This window comes from Tuber melanosporum (genome assembly GCF_000151645.1).
Source record: "Tuber melanosporum whole genome shotgun sequence assembly, scaffold_6, strain Mel28".
Taxonomy (NCBI): Eukaryota; Fungi; Ascomycota; class Pezizomycetes; order Pezizales; family Tuberaceae; genus Tuber; species Tuber melanosporum.
The window spans coordinates 1,139,051-1,153,807 of NW_003299106.1; positions in this window are offsets into that span (position 1 = coordinate 1,139,051).

Consider the following 14,757-nt stretch of genomic DNA (forward strand, 5'->3'; position numbering starts at 1 on the left):
AGCTTAAGCGGACGATCGATTGGAATGAGAACAAGATGACCTTCAACAGCGAACTGTGTACAACACGATATCTCAACAGTTCACCTGTGGTGTCATCGACACCAATACGAGGAGTGTAAGCAGAAACCTTACATGTAAAGATTGCCGCAATGTGACAAGATAAGAGAGTCCGGATACAAAAGCTGGACCAAGGGACAAATGAGCCTGCCAAGGGTTCCAAAGGGGCAGCAGAATACGACCTGTATGCCAACAAAGAAATCAAGATACCTGCCAATGGCCAGGAAGTGATAGCAATAGGAATAGCTATAGGACTACTAGATGGCACCTATGGGCAGATTGTACCCCACAGTGGTCTAGCAGTGAAACATCGACTCAGGACTATGGCAGTGGTTGTAACGTATTCGCAAGGTGCTAATCACGTTATCGGTAAAGATATGATAGTTGGCAGGTAGCCTGCTCTTCCAGAGAGGAGGCGAGAGCTGAGACCTAAAGGAGGCTTCGAGGGTGTACTGAGGAACAAAGAAGTAACTGTTCAACCAAGTATATTGAAATACTGTCTGTCGAAGTCTACCTTTTCTATCATAGAAACAGGCGGTCTTTAAATACACAAATCTGTTCATGTCTAGCATGAATGAAACTAATCAAAGGTATCAATTGATACTCTTTGGTAAAACTCCTTAAGTATCAAAATGATACTTAGAACAAAACATAAAACAAAACCAAGTATCAAACGATACTTAAAACAAACCAAGTATCGAAGCGATACTTAAAAAAAAACATAAAACAAAACCAAGTATTAAACGATACTTAAAACAAACCAAGTATCGAAGCGATACTTAAAACAAAACATAAAACAAAACCACTAACCGAGTACCCTTACCGGTTACATTCCCTAAAACAAAACAACTGTTTAAACTAACAAAACCTAATAATCATCAAAATTGGATTCCGAGAAACTCATGGCCTTAGTTTCCGCAAGAAATTCTTCATCATAAGTATCATACCAGGGGCAGGAAGAAACCCTAAGGAAACACTTAGACTCAAAGAAATGTAAATCACAGTAGTCACGAATACCAGATTCGCATTGTACATCAACCCTAGCGTGATCGCAATCAGGACAGTAATCTATCCAGAGGATTTCGAAGTAGTCTTCAAGTTGGATAGCATCGCGGTTCAACCACAGTCCAACAATCTGTTGTCGCAGCCTCACATTGAGCTCCACATAGTTTGACATCGTTCTGGTATTCGGATGGTGATTGGTGACTAGATAAAGTTGTCGAGAGCCAGCTCCATAGCTTGATTTTCCTCATCATTGCTTTCGAATTCTGATTCAAAGTATGGCGCCCAAAATCCTTCTCTAGCTTCGAGTTCTGCCTGCCATCACTCAGTTTCTGGCATCATGGGTGTCCAGCACATGGTGATGTAGTTGATCGTTGGGGGGAGGGATTCGTTTGGCATATTGTCTTTCCACCATTCGTTCACCATATCCATAGCGTGCTCTAGTCCTTCCAGTGATTGCCAGCTGTTCTCACTCGTCGGATATCCTTTCCATTTGACTAGGAACTGATCATTTCCATGCCAAAGGCGGTGATCTCTGATTTCTTCAACTTCCCATTCATCTTTCTTATTAGTGATGATAGCTGCAGGCTGAGAGTGTGTTCTTCCAGGGAATTTAGAGTCGTCATTTGTATGGAATCGCTTGACAGATGAGGCGTGAAAGACTGCAGTATTGCTGCGATACATGCGTCCATCCATCTGGACCTCGTAGTTTTCTGTATGTTCGTCAAAGGATAAGACCTTGAAAGGTCCTTGCCACCAGGGTTGCCATTTCTTGCTGCGTCCAACATTGGTAATGAACATGTTTCCATGTACCATTAGCATATCTCCTGGCGGAATAGGGACATTTTTGCGTCGTCGTTTTTGAGCAGTAGTGGTGCTCCGGAATTGGGCAGCTTTAACTGCTTGGAAAGCATCATTGCGAATCGCTTGGTGGCGGTTTAAGTGGTCATCGGAGGCAGGGACTGAGGAGTTCTTGAATAGGTTGTAGGTAAGAGAGGATATTGGCGGCCGAAGATTGCCTTGTATGGAGACATTCCCAATGTGTCTGAAAATCTGGCATTGATATATGCTGCTAGCTCAACCAGGGCTGGTTCCCAGTTGGTTTGTCGTTCATTGATCATGTTCCTAATTCCGGTCTTAACCTCGCGGATCTTTCCTTCTGCTTGGCCATTGGTCTCATGGTGTCCTGGGGTAGCCATAATGTGGTTTATTCCGAGGTAGGTCAAGGTTTGCTTCCAGAATCTGGCAGTAAAGCGGGGATCAGCATCACTGACAATAGATAAGGTGTACCCATCGGGGGTAAACAGGTATCGTTGGAGGTTATTCCAGGTGTCTTTGGAGGAATCGGTAATCTTCATTAGTATGAGCCATGTGTATCCAGAGAATCGATCCACGGCTACCAAGATGGTATCATATCCTGCCGACTTGTTGAATGGTCCTGCGAAAGCGATGGCATATGATTCGAATATTTCACATGGTAGTTGGAGGGTCTGTGCTTTTCCTTCTGGTAGTTGTGTTCGCTCCTTATTTGCCTGGCAGAGTTCACATTGTTGACGAAATCGTGGAAATCCTTGTACATCTCAGGCCAGTATACATATTCTGAAGCATATTGAAGGTTGCGGTCTGCACTGTGGTGTCCTTTGTTGTGAATCTCGGATATGACATATTCTCTAATAGTCATTCCATTGAACATATGGCCCTTTGGTATGTATAGGCAGTGTTCACCATAACGGGTGCTGGTATAGACCATTCCATTTGATATGTTGTAGGGGGCGAGGTCTCCATACCTGGAGCTATCCATGGCTTTGAAGTAAATTGGGTCATGGCGGTATCCTGCTATCATTTTGCTTCGGAAAGAGGAGGTTAACTCTTCTGTGGTTGATCTAAGATCTCGTTCATCCTCGATTAGGGACCCTCTTGTTGGTTCGATAGGGGCTTCCTCTTCCTCAAAGGTTTCATAGAGTTGACGCCGATGCTCGGGAATAGTAGGGGGTATGACCGAGACAATGGTTTCATTGTTGTATACTCGTAAGGGTCTACCATATAATGGTCGTGAATCGATTATGGGCGGAGAGGATGGCGGGGCTGACTGTAGGGGGTGTAAATAGGATATTGCATCCACATAGGCTGCTGCTTGTTCGAGTTCTTCAAGACCTTGGTATTGTGTTGGAGCAGGATTAAGGATATGAGGAGATTGGGTTGACTCATTTTCATCGATCATCTCTTTTTCTCCTTCTGCGGTGTCGAGGCTGGTGGCTTTGGAATCATCAGCAGGCATATAGTACGGTCGCTGGTATCTGTTTCCGAACTTAATCTCAGTCTGGTGAAAAGGGCTGGTATTGTGGTAACAGTAGGACCAGTGGAGTCTGCTTGGTTCAAGTTGGTGAGGAGGTGTGTTGCAGAGCGCGCAATTGTCTTTCCATTCTTCGTCAATGTCCTTTCCGCGTTCCGTTCCGGCAGCGCTATACATGGTGTAAGAGAACGGATTGGAGGGAGCGGTAGAGCTGGCAGTAGCCATCGATGGTTCTTGTTCATAGGAGGTATTGTCAGGGCTGTCCTCACTTTGTCTTGTGTGGTAATGAACAAGAGGAGGATCTGCGAGATCTTGATTCTCATATAGACGGGAGAGAGCATCAGCTAAATAGTTCATTCTTCCAGGGGTATAGATGATTTTTGCATCGTATTTGCTGATTTCACCTATCCATCTTGTCCTTCTTCTTCCGTGTATCCTTTCTGTTTTAAGGTTAGTGAGAGGTTGGTGGTCGGTAACAATAGTGAAGGTATTGCCCATCAGGATGTGGTTGAAAGCGGCTAGAGCATCAATCACAGCAAGGGCTTCCTTGTCTGTTGTTCCATAGTTCATCTGTGAATTAGTGAACTTCCTGCTGTGTAATGCCGCCGGTCTTGCCGTTTCATGGGAGGCCCCTTGCCCAACCCATGCTCCAACTCCAATATCTGATGCATCAGTAATAAGCCATATCGGTTCTGGTTTACCATAGTCGATAGGTTGAATAACATTGGCGTTTTTAATCAATTCCTTGATGTTGGTAAAGGCTTGGTCACGAGTGTGGGTCCAGACAAATTCCGCATTGCCGGTAAGGTCTGTAAGCGGCGTTGTCACAGTGGCGTGGTGTGGGAGGAACTGGGAAATAGAGTTGACTAGTCCTAGGAATCGCATGAGTTCCTTTTGATTTCGGGGTGGCGACCATTCAGTTAAACAGGCTATTTTTCCAGGGGCTGCGTGTATTCCTTCATCATCTATAACATGTCCTAGGATATCGAGTTTATCGGCAAACAGACTTGATTTGTTTCTGCTAGCATAGAATTTAGCTTCCCTTAGTTTGGTACAAACCAATCCTACATGGTAGGCATGTTCTATTTCGGTGTTCGAGAAGATGAGAATGTCATCAATGTAGACCCAAACAAAATGGTGGAGGTATTCGCTTAGGAGGTTTTCCATAATTCGCATAAAGGTGGTAGGCGCATTCATATCACCTTGTAACATAAATCGGCTAATGAAACTTCTGAAGGGTGTTTTGAAACCGTTGTAGCGTTCGCTTTCTGGATCTAACCTTGCTTGGAAGTAGGCATCGCTTAAGTCAATCTTACTTCGGAATCTAGCCCGTCCAACTGCATTTAGGATCTGGGTTTGGTTGGGGATAGCAGAGCTGTCCATAACCGTGTTTTCGTTCCGTAGCTTGAGGTCAACCAAGGGGCCGATTCATTTGCCATTTGCTTTGGGTTGAACAAAGATAGGAGCGGCACCTGGGGCTTCTGCCCGGTAGATGACTCATCTTCTTTGTTGTTGGTTGATCCAATCACAAAGTGGGCTTTTGTATGCATCAGGAATAGAGTAGGTGGGTTGGTTATTGAGATTAGAGGGGTCTCAGAGGCGAATGTGGTGGTTCACCTCTCTCATAGGCGGTAGTTCTTCGGGTATTTGATCAGGGAAAACATCAGAGTAATCATCCAATAGTTGTTGGGCAGTTGCTTCACAGACTACGGCCTGGTACTCTCTGCTTGTTGGCTTGCATGAGACTCTGACCTTCTGATCTGCGAAATAGATGGTTGATTCCTCACACCTGATTATAGCTTTGTGGCGGTTGAGGAATGGCATACATATTAGGGCATCATATTTGGCTAGATTTCTAACCAGCATTTCCTGGGGGGGTAGTATAGCAGAAGCAAGTCGAATAGTCGCAGAACAGGTTTCATGGCTTGTGGATCGTGATCCCTTTACTGCCATATTGACTGGAATGGGTTGGTTAAGGTCTCCGGTTGGGAGTCCATGGACAGAGACAAAGGCATTACTGATAATATCTCTTCGGATTGCGCCAGTGTCGAATAGGACTCGAGCCCTTTTGCCATTGATCAGGATAGTACCTTCCAGAGCAGTGTGTGCTTTGAATGTAGCCTGAGGTCGAACACTGTTGCATTCTACATCGATATATCCGATATGGATCTCTTCATATTCACTGGATTGGGTGTTGTCGCTTTCGACATTGTTGGCCGACGCCTCTTGCTTAATTGCCTTTCCTTTTCCTTTTCTCGTAGGACAGCTCTTTGCCATGTGTCCTGTTTTTCCACATTCAAAACATTCTCCTTTCCACCGTCTCGATTCTTTGGAGGATTTTTTCTTCTTGAAAACCCATGGTGTATCATCTTCAGAGTTGCTGGAGGCTTGGTACCGTGGCTGGCTGCTCCTACTAGAAGGTGTCTGTATTTTGTAGGCCTTGGTCTCATGGAGAATGGCATCCTTTCGTTCTGCTCTTGTAATTATTACTGCAATATCATCGCCGTCTTCATCGAGTGGTTCTACTTCTCGCCGGAGGGTTGGGTACATAGTGTCGTAGAATCGTCGCTTCAGGATGTATTTGGAGATGCTTCCTCTCTCCATTCGGTCCGTATACATCATCAGGTCCGTAGCCACATCGGTAATTCGCTTGACATGTGTTCCGTTAACTTGCTGGAGCTGGTTGAATTTGTTGTATAGGAGGTCGTTGGTTATAGAGGATTGGAATCGTCCTTTCAGCTAATCGAGAACTGTAGTTTCTCTTAATCTTACATTTCCGCCGAAATCCTTATAGCATTAGTGGTATGTGTCGGTTACCTTTCCTTCGCAAAATGATCCAATGAGAAGTCGGGTTGTAGGGTCTTCCACATCTTTTCCTTGAAAGGGTAGGAAGTGTGAGAGAGTTCCGTCGCCCATCGGTCAAAAGCTTCAGGTTTGAGGTCTTTTCCTTCTCCTGTGAATTTCGCTAGGAGTTGGAGTTTAAACTTGGGGGGTTCAAATGCTGCGGGTACCTCCTCTTCTTCAGGCCTTACCTGAGATTTCCCTCCTCCAGAAGGCCCTCCTCCTGTGCTAGCCATATCTGATTCGCTACTGGATTCGGGGTCAATTGGAGGTTCAAAGGAAGGCTTCTTTGCTGGAGTAGAAGGGAATTCTCCAGGAGGTTGTGTATCTTCCGTGTTGGCAGGATCGCCTGGCTCTTTAGCAGAGCGCCGGGGTTGTTTCTTTCTTGTAAGGTCTTGCCGTGGGATTTGCTTCCCACTCATGGTCATCCAAGACTCTATCATGGATTTGAGATGAAGCCGAATGTGCTGCGATTCTGCCGCTTCTCTCCGCTGGCATTCTGAGGTGGAGCTCGATAGGTTAATCAGGCCTAAATCCGGAGACAGGTTCGTAACCACTTGCTGAGGTTAAAAAAATGTAACATGTTAGCAAGGTGCTAATCACGTTATCGGTAAAGATATGATAGTTGGCAGGTGGCCTGCTCTTCAAGAGAGGAGGCGAGAGCTGAGAACTAAAGGAGGCTTCGAGGGTGTACTGAGGAACAAAGAAGTAACAGTTCAACCAAGTATATTGAAATACTGTCTGTCGAAGTCTGCCTTTTCTATCATAGAAATAGGCGGTCTTTAAATACACAAATCTGTTCATGTCTAGCATGAACGAAACTAATCAAAGGTATCAATTGATACTCTTTGGTAAAACTCCTTAAGTATCAAAACGATACTTAGAACAAAACATAAAACAAAACCAAGTATCAAACGATACTTAAAACAAACCAAGTATCGAAGCGATACTTAACACAAAACATAAAACAAACTAAGTATCGAAGCGATACTTAAAACAAAACATAAAACAAAACCAAGTATCAAACGATACTTAAAACAAACCAAGTATCGAAGCGATACTTAAAACAAAACATAAAACAAAACCACTAACCGAGTACCCGTACCGGTTACAGCGGTGATCGACGTCGACTATACTGGTGAAATTAAAGTAGTCTTGACCAACGTTACTCAAGAGGACTATGAAGTCCAGAAAGGTGATCAATTGGCATACTTGATCATTGAACAAATTAAGAAGGAGGATCTACGCGAAGTGGATCAACTGGAAGAAACTACAAGGGGAGACAAGTAATTTGAAAGCACAGATCAAAACCAGTCAAATATAACCAAAAGAATCGAGATCAAGGTGATCACAGCACAAGCCTTTAGATGGTACTATCGCAGAGGAGATATACCAGGAATTCTCAAATGGACATACGAAGACGAAAAAGTGGTCCTAGCGAAAATGAACATCGGTGCTGAACTAGCAATCTAAGACAAGAAATACCAAAGAAAAAAAGAATGGAAAGAATTAATTCCAACAGACTGTCATCAATTCACGAATCTATTCCAAGAAAAGGAAGATAAGGGGCTACCACCGCGAAGACCAGGAATCGACCACGAGATTCAGCTGGACAGAGATGAGAAAATGGGCAAAACAAAAGAGATTCTCTACAAGAAATTATACCCCCTAGGAGAAGCGGAGCTTGAAGAACTTAGAAAGTATATTGAGTAAAACCTAAAGTAAGGATAGATTCGAGACTACTTCACATTAGCAGGATCTCCAATACTATTCGTCAAAATGAACGATGGAAAGATGAAACTCTTGTATACTACAGAGCCCTCAATTCAGTTACCACGAATGATCGATATCCAGTACCTTTAATTGGAAAGGCACTGGATCGACTATGGTCAGCAAAATACTTCACCAAGCTTGACATCAAGGATACATGCCACAATATACGTATCAAATTAGGAGAGGAATAGAAGACAACATTCGCCGCAAGATACGGAACGTTTGAATACTTGGTTATGCCGGTTGTGCTAACCAATGCACCAGCTTTATTCCAAAGATGGATCAACAAGGTACTCCACAAGTACTTCGACATATGTTGCATTGTATACATGGACGATGTACTCATCTACTTGGAAAACATGTAACAATATCAGAAGGATGTCAGCAACATCATGGCCACAATACAAGGATCAGGAATTAGGATCAAAAAAATAAAATGGGAATTCCGTAAAGAAGAAACTGAATACTACAGATTTATCATCAATTGGAGTGGGGTCAAGGTCGACCCAGTTAAAACAACATCAATATGGGATTGGGCCAAACTAAACAATAAAAGAGATGTTTAATACTTTATGGGATTCTGCAACTTTTATCGAAGGTTCATAGAAGGGTTTAGCAGGCTTGGAAAACCACTCCAGAACCTGATCATGAAAGATAAGAAATGGCAATAGAGAGAAACAGAGCAAAAAATATACGATACCTTCCGGACATATCTGACATCAGCACCAATACTAATACACTTCCACCTATACTGAATGACAACGATTGAAACGGATGCCTCAAAGATAACATGTTCAGGCATACTATCGCACCTATGCGAAGACGGGAAATGGAGGCCAGTGTCTTACCAATCTAAGACAATTACCCCTGCAGAATGCAACTATGACATTGCAAACAAAGAGCTATTAGCAATAGTTCAAGCATTAATAGAATGGAGGAGATACATTCTGAACAATGCCCATCTGGTCCAAGTTCTAACCGACTACAAGAATCTAGTCCTCTTCATAACCTCAAAGGAACTGAACAACCGCCTACTACGATGGATGGAACAACTGAGAAAATACAACTTCAAAATTGAATACAGACCAGGCAAAGAAAGTGGAAAGCCAGACGCTCCCACAAGGATTGCAAGTGACAAACCACAAACAAAATAAGCCCCAAGAATCAAACAAAAAACACAAATACTATTACCAAAGACCTGCTTCGAGGCAATGGAGGTTATCTAATTTACATCAACAGAAGAAAAGGAAATTGTGAAGGTAAATGAAGGAGACAAAACAATTCAGGCAATAAGAGAACCATTGGAGGAAGGAAAAAAGGGGATGAAGGGAATCGGGGAGGACTTTTGCCAATGGGAGGATAGAAATATGAGGTAAGACGGAAAACAAGGAATTCCTGAAGAAGAAAAGATAAGAACGGATATTATATGACAACACCACGATATCTGAATGGCAGGATACGGAGGAATGGCAAAAACCACAGAATTCATCACGAGGTCATTCTATTAACCAGGACTACGCAAAGATATCAAACAATATGTCAAGAATTGCGACATATGCCAAAGGATGAAAACGGCTAAACACATAATATATGGATTACTGAAATCTAACGCAGTTCCCCAATGACCTTGAGAAACAATTACTATGGATTTCATCACAGACCTTCCATTATCGGAGAAATGCAGTAGCATCCTGATTGTGGTAGATCATCAGACCAAAATGAGTCATTTCATTGCAGTGACAAAAGAAAGGGACACAAGCGATTTTATACAAACATTCTTCTGAGAAGTCTTCCGACTTCATGGACTCCCAAAGAATATCATTACTGACTGAGGAATATTGTTCATATCAGGACTGTGCACAAAGGTAACCAGAGAAATAGGGATTCACAACAGGCTGAGCATAGTATTTCACCAACAAATGGATCGACAAACGGACTGGATAAATGAAATACTTGAACAATATTTATAGGCCTACGTCAATTACCAACAAGATGATTGGTACAAACTGTTCTCAATGGCTGAATCTGTATACAATCAAAGTAAAGAAGAAACAATTACCACAATACCCTTCTTAGTGAATTACAGACAACATCCACAAAGTCAGGCCACATATCATACGATTAACGGTATAATACCAGATAAAACAGGCAGGGAAAAACTACATGAGACATTACAATACGAAATGAGTTAAGCACAACAATGGCAAAAAGAACAATACTATAAATACCGAAAACCAGATCCAAACATACAAGTGGGAGTTATGGTCATGCTAATACTACCCAATATCCATACTACTTGACTATCAAAGAAATTAAACTTCTAGAAAATCGGGCCATTCAAGATACAAGAAAGAGTGGGCAGCCGAGCTTATAAACTCAACCATCCCCCCTCAATGCGAATACACAACACATTCCACATCTTACTCCTCGAATTACGCAAGGATAATAAGTTTCCCTAATAAACAATGATTCGTCCTCTTCCAATGGAACACAATGGAGAACCAGAATATGAACTGGATGAAATAGTTGATTCTGGCTGCCTCTACGGAAATCTACAATACCGCGCCAAGTGGACCGGTTACTCATCAGAACACGATCACACTTGGTATTCTATACACAACTTCAAACACCTCAAAGATGCCATCTCAACCTTCTACCAGGGATACCCAGGTAAGCCTGGCCCTGGTAATGATCACGTTCAACAAAGATAAAGGAGAGGGAAAGCCTCCAGCAACCTTGCAACCTCACGAAACCAGGGGCGATAGCCCCAAACAAACCATACCAACCATCTCCGAAGATTCATTCATGGGGCCAACCGACAAAGAACTTAAGGAAAGGGAAAATTAAGCACTGCATAACGTCATCTCATGGATGGTATGCTACAATGATAGATGCCCCACAGATTATGGAGACGACAGAGGGCTCGGGGTGGTTCCCGAAAGAACACAAAAGGTATGTTCCACTCCCGGACGATACCCTAAAGTACTGGAAATAGTGCTTCAACAACATGTGCAAGATGCATAGGATGAACAATATCACTGCGGGATACTACCCGCAGAAGGATGGAACAAAGAAAGAGTTGGATGGAAAGGATACCAGGATATGGCAGAGGGCCAGGACCTCGAGGATGAGGCCCAGGTAGTGGAAAGTCCAAAAATCATGCATGGAAACTGAACCGGATACCAGAAGCCTACATAGGCAAGTCTGAGGACTCTGTGAACAACTAGGCCAAGCTCAGGCCACAATGTCAGCAAACAATAAAACCATCGCAGAGCAGAGGTAAATAATTGATACCCTGTGGCTCATGATCAATACGTCAAACCGCAAATTGGAAGTGGTGAGGGTAAGATGGCGGGAAGCAGACAACAAGCTCAATAGGTTCTGGAGGTCCATGAGTTCAGAGGGTCAGGAACAATTGAAACTTGGGGATAAAGTGTGATGGGACTCAGGCGTAGGAGGAGTGAAGCTAATGTCATGAATGTGGCTTGTCATGGAAAAGGCTTTCACATGACTCATGATTATGAGTCATAGGTATGTTATTGTTTTATGCATATGACTCATCTAGGTCATAGGATTTATTATGTTAGGATTGGTTATGTTTTGCACATGACTCAAATATGAGTCATGGGACGTGTACTTGGCGAGTCTGCCATCAAAGTGTGCCTTGTAGGTATGCCTTGAGCATATGATTCATGCTTTAGCACATGACCTCATTATGAGGTCGTGGGTCTTGCACATATCACTCTTTCGAGTCATATGAGTTGTTTATTGTGTTACACTTGTTTTATGAGTTTTAGCACATGACGTTGCTAAGAGGTCATGGGTTTTGAACATGTGACTACTTTAGTCAAATAACAAGTTTGTGATGATGTGGTTTTGTGCATGTGACCACTGTAGGTCACATGACTAAGAGCTTGAAGAACACTATATAACGAGGCCGATACGGCCCAGGAGGATAGGTTCTTCATACTTCGTTCTAAGTACTTTTCCTACTTCTTACACTCTGTGTTGGAAGTGAGTGCACCAATACTTTACCTTATTTTGCTCGCGATAAATACTTCATCTATCATTACTTGTTTTTATTTTTTGTTTTGGAGGGTCGGCTAGAAGAGGTTGTTCTCGCTTAGAAGATACTTCATTGCGAGATATCCGTGGCTTGGTCCCAGTAATCACTGAGTATAGTTTGGGTGAGGATGGTGTCTTCGACAGCCTCCTCTTCCACAGATTCTTCGCCCCCTTTGAGGATGTCATCCCCTCTTCAGTTCGACTCCAACCCCTCCTCCTCACCTGATAGGAGCAGTACGGCTTGCTCTTTTGCACCTGCTACGGAAGCTGATGGTGGCTTTATCCCTACAACTATGCGGTCAAATGTCGCACACAATGGAAACTTTAATTCCCTACAGTTTCACTACTGTTACAGGTGTCGAAATGTGGTGAACTCGCAGTTTCGTGATTTGCTTTGGCAGATGCTCACTGAGGTAACTATTGCCATGATGAAAGAAGTGGAGGTTTTGATAAGAGGTTTCCTAATCGGGAGAGGCTGTCCAGCCACATGTGGCTTTGAAAAGAACACTACCACAGGACTCTTCATTCGGTTCAACTCTGATCACGGCTCGGAATACTCTGGAGCCCCGGTCCCCTCCTCCTCCAAAGACTCCCAGGCTGTGTTTCCTGAATCCTCTATACTACTGACCAAGAGTGCGACTACAGTAGAGGCAGGTTCATGGTCTACTACCCCTCCCCTCGCTAGGACCGTCCAAAGCAAGATGCCCAGCTTCCTCCACCAGGCCTCTATATGCAAGGATGCCTCGTCAACTTCTTCCTTTTTAGCCTGGATGTTATCTGGAGAAAGGGCTCTTTACAAGACCCCAAAGTTCAGATTAGATGACCTTGAAGATGAAGACTACAGCCCTCCTACTGCTAGAATGCGACAAGTAGTGTGGTCGGCGTTCCATACCAAACAATTCCCTACTCCACGTCTGGGGCCACTGTTTTTAAGGGCCGTCAATGTCGATGAAGGGTGAAAAAAACAGATCATTCCTGCCATGCCCGGCCTGCTCCTTGATGTACATCATGGGCTTCTGGCCATTTCCCTACCTGTGGGTCTCCCGTCGATGATTGAGGCCACAATGCATTTTCCATCTCTGCTGGTGACTGAAGATATCCTGCCTATCTTGGAAGTGCTGGCACAGGACACTCCCATCGATTTGGAAGAAGGCCGTAACTCTGAAGCGACCTGACTGGGCGACAGCATCCACACCTCCTCTGTGGCAATGGCCTCCTCACGACTGGCCTTTGACCCAGAACAGACATTGCACGAAGGACAGCTATTCAGCTCCTGGGAGGGTTCACAAGACGCCCAGACACTATTAGAGTTTCACCTTCTGGATACCCAACCTGGGGAAGCCTATACAGCTGCGGCCCAGGCGGATTCAATTATGGCAAGAGTATGCGATATGCATGATACAGGTAGGACTCCCTCTCCGGGGCCCCGCTCAGGTAGTATAATTAGATCCTTGTTGGAAAGGTTGGAGGACATTAGCTCTGGCAACACTGAACTCTGCCTCTCCTCGAAATCTGAGTCAATTGAGGATGACACTGTACATGATGTTCGGGCATGAATGAACAATGGCGCCGCATTTGATAACGAAGGACCAGAGGTCGGAGTGAATTATTGCAGCTGAGTACACCTGTTCGACCGGGTGGTAAAGGTGCTGACAGATATTATTGGCAAGTAAGGAGAAGAGATAGAGACCCTACAAGGTAAGCTGTCCCCCTGCCGCCCATCCCCTTCAGTGGTATCCGGCAACACTCTGTTGTTGAGAACAACACCACCCCCTGCCCATGTTAAGGGAAAGGAGACTGCTATGGCAGCTCCTACTACTAAAGCCTCCTTCATGGAGGTAGTAAAATGGATGGCATATGTGCCCAAGCCTCCCACCACTCAGAAAGAACAAGCACCCTCCACCCGCCCCACATCAGCAGCACTCTCCCACTAATTTGACAGTCGGAGCTCCTCCCATGAATGAGGTGTATGTCTACAGGTGGCCTATGGGGAAGAAGGGAAATCGGTACACTAGGAAAAGGAGGATGGGGAGGAAGAAGGAAAGAGAAGGGAAAGGAAACATGGTAGACGCCTGAGCAGTACTGCGAGAAGGAGAAGAAAGGCTGCCAAATAATCTGGTTGCGAAAAGGAGAGGGTGACTCTGGCCGCGACTCTGGGGAAGAACACTGATAGACAGGAACTGACTCTGGTGGCAGTGGCACCTACTGCTTTGCCAATTCAATCAGGGCCTGCGGCCATGGCCAGCGTCAAGATAACCGCAGTCCCAATGCGACAAGAGTACTGATGAGTCCCGTAAGGAGATCCTGACCCACTCCACTTAGTACCAGCACCACCACAATCGTCACTGACCCCTGATGCTCGCGGAAAGCATGTTACTATGCGATTTGCAACCTGCAAGTAGGTGGCCCTACCAGAAGGTGTCAGCATCGAGGCTATTAGAAATCGGATGAACATGACCTTCTCCAACCAAGGAAATATATGAGGCAATGGACTGTACATCCGGGCTGGGCACTTCTGGCCTGAGTTTGGCTGTATCCTTTTGACGCTAGTGGGACATTCTGTTACTAAACTAGGCAACTGGCTCGATAAAGCCAGGCTTGACATGGTTACAGAATTATCACTCCCAGATTTTAAGTTTCACAGGAACTTGGAGAAAGTGAAGATTTTTTTTTCTGGCATCCCCCTTGCTGACACAGGAAGAGGTTCAGGTTGGAAGGTTGAGGGA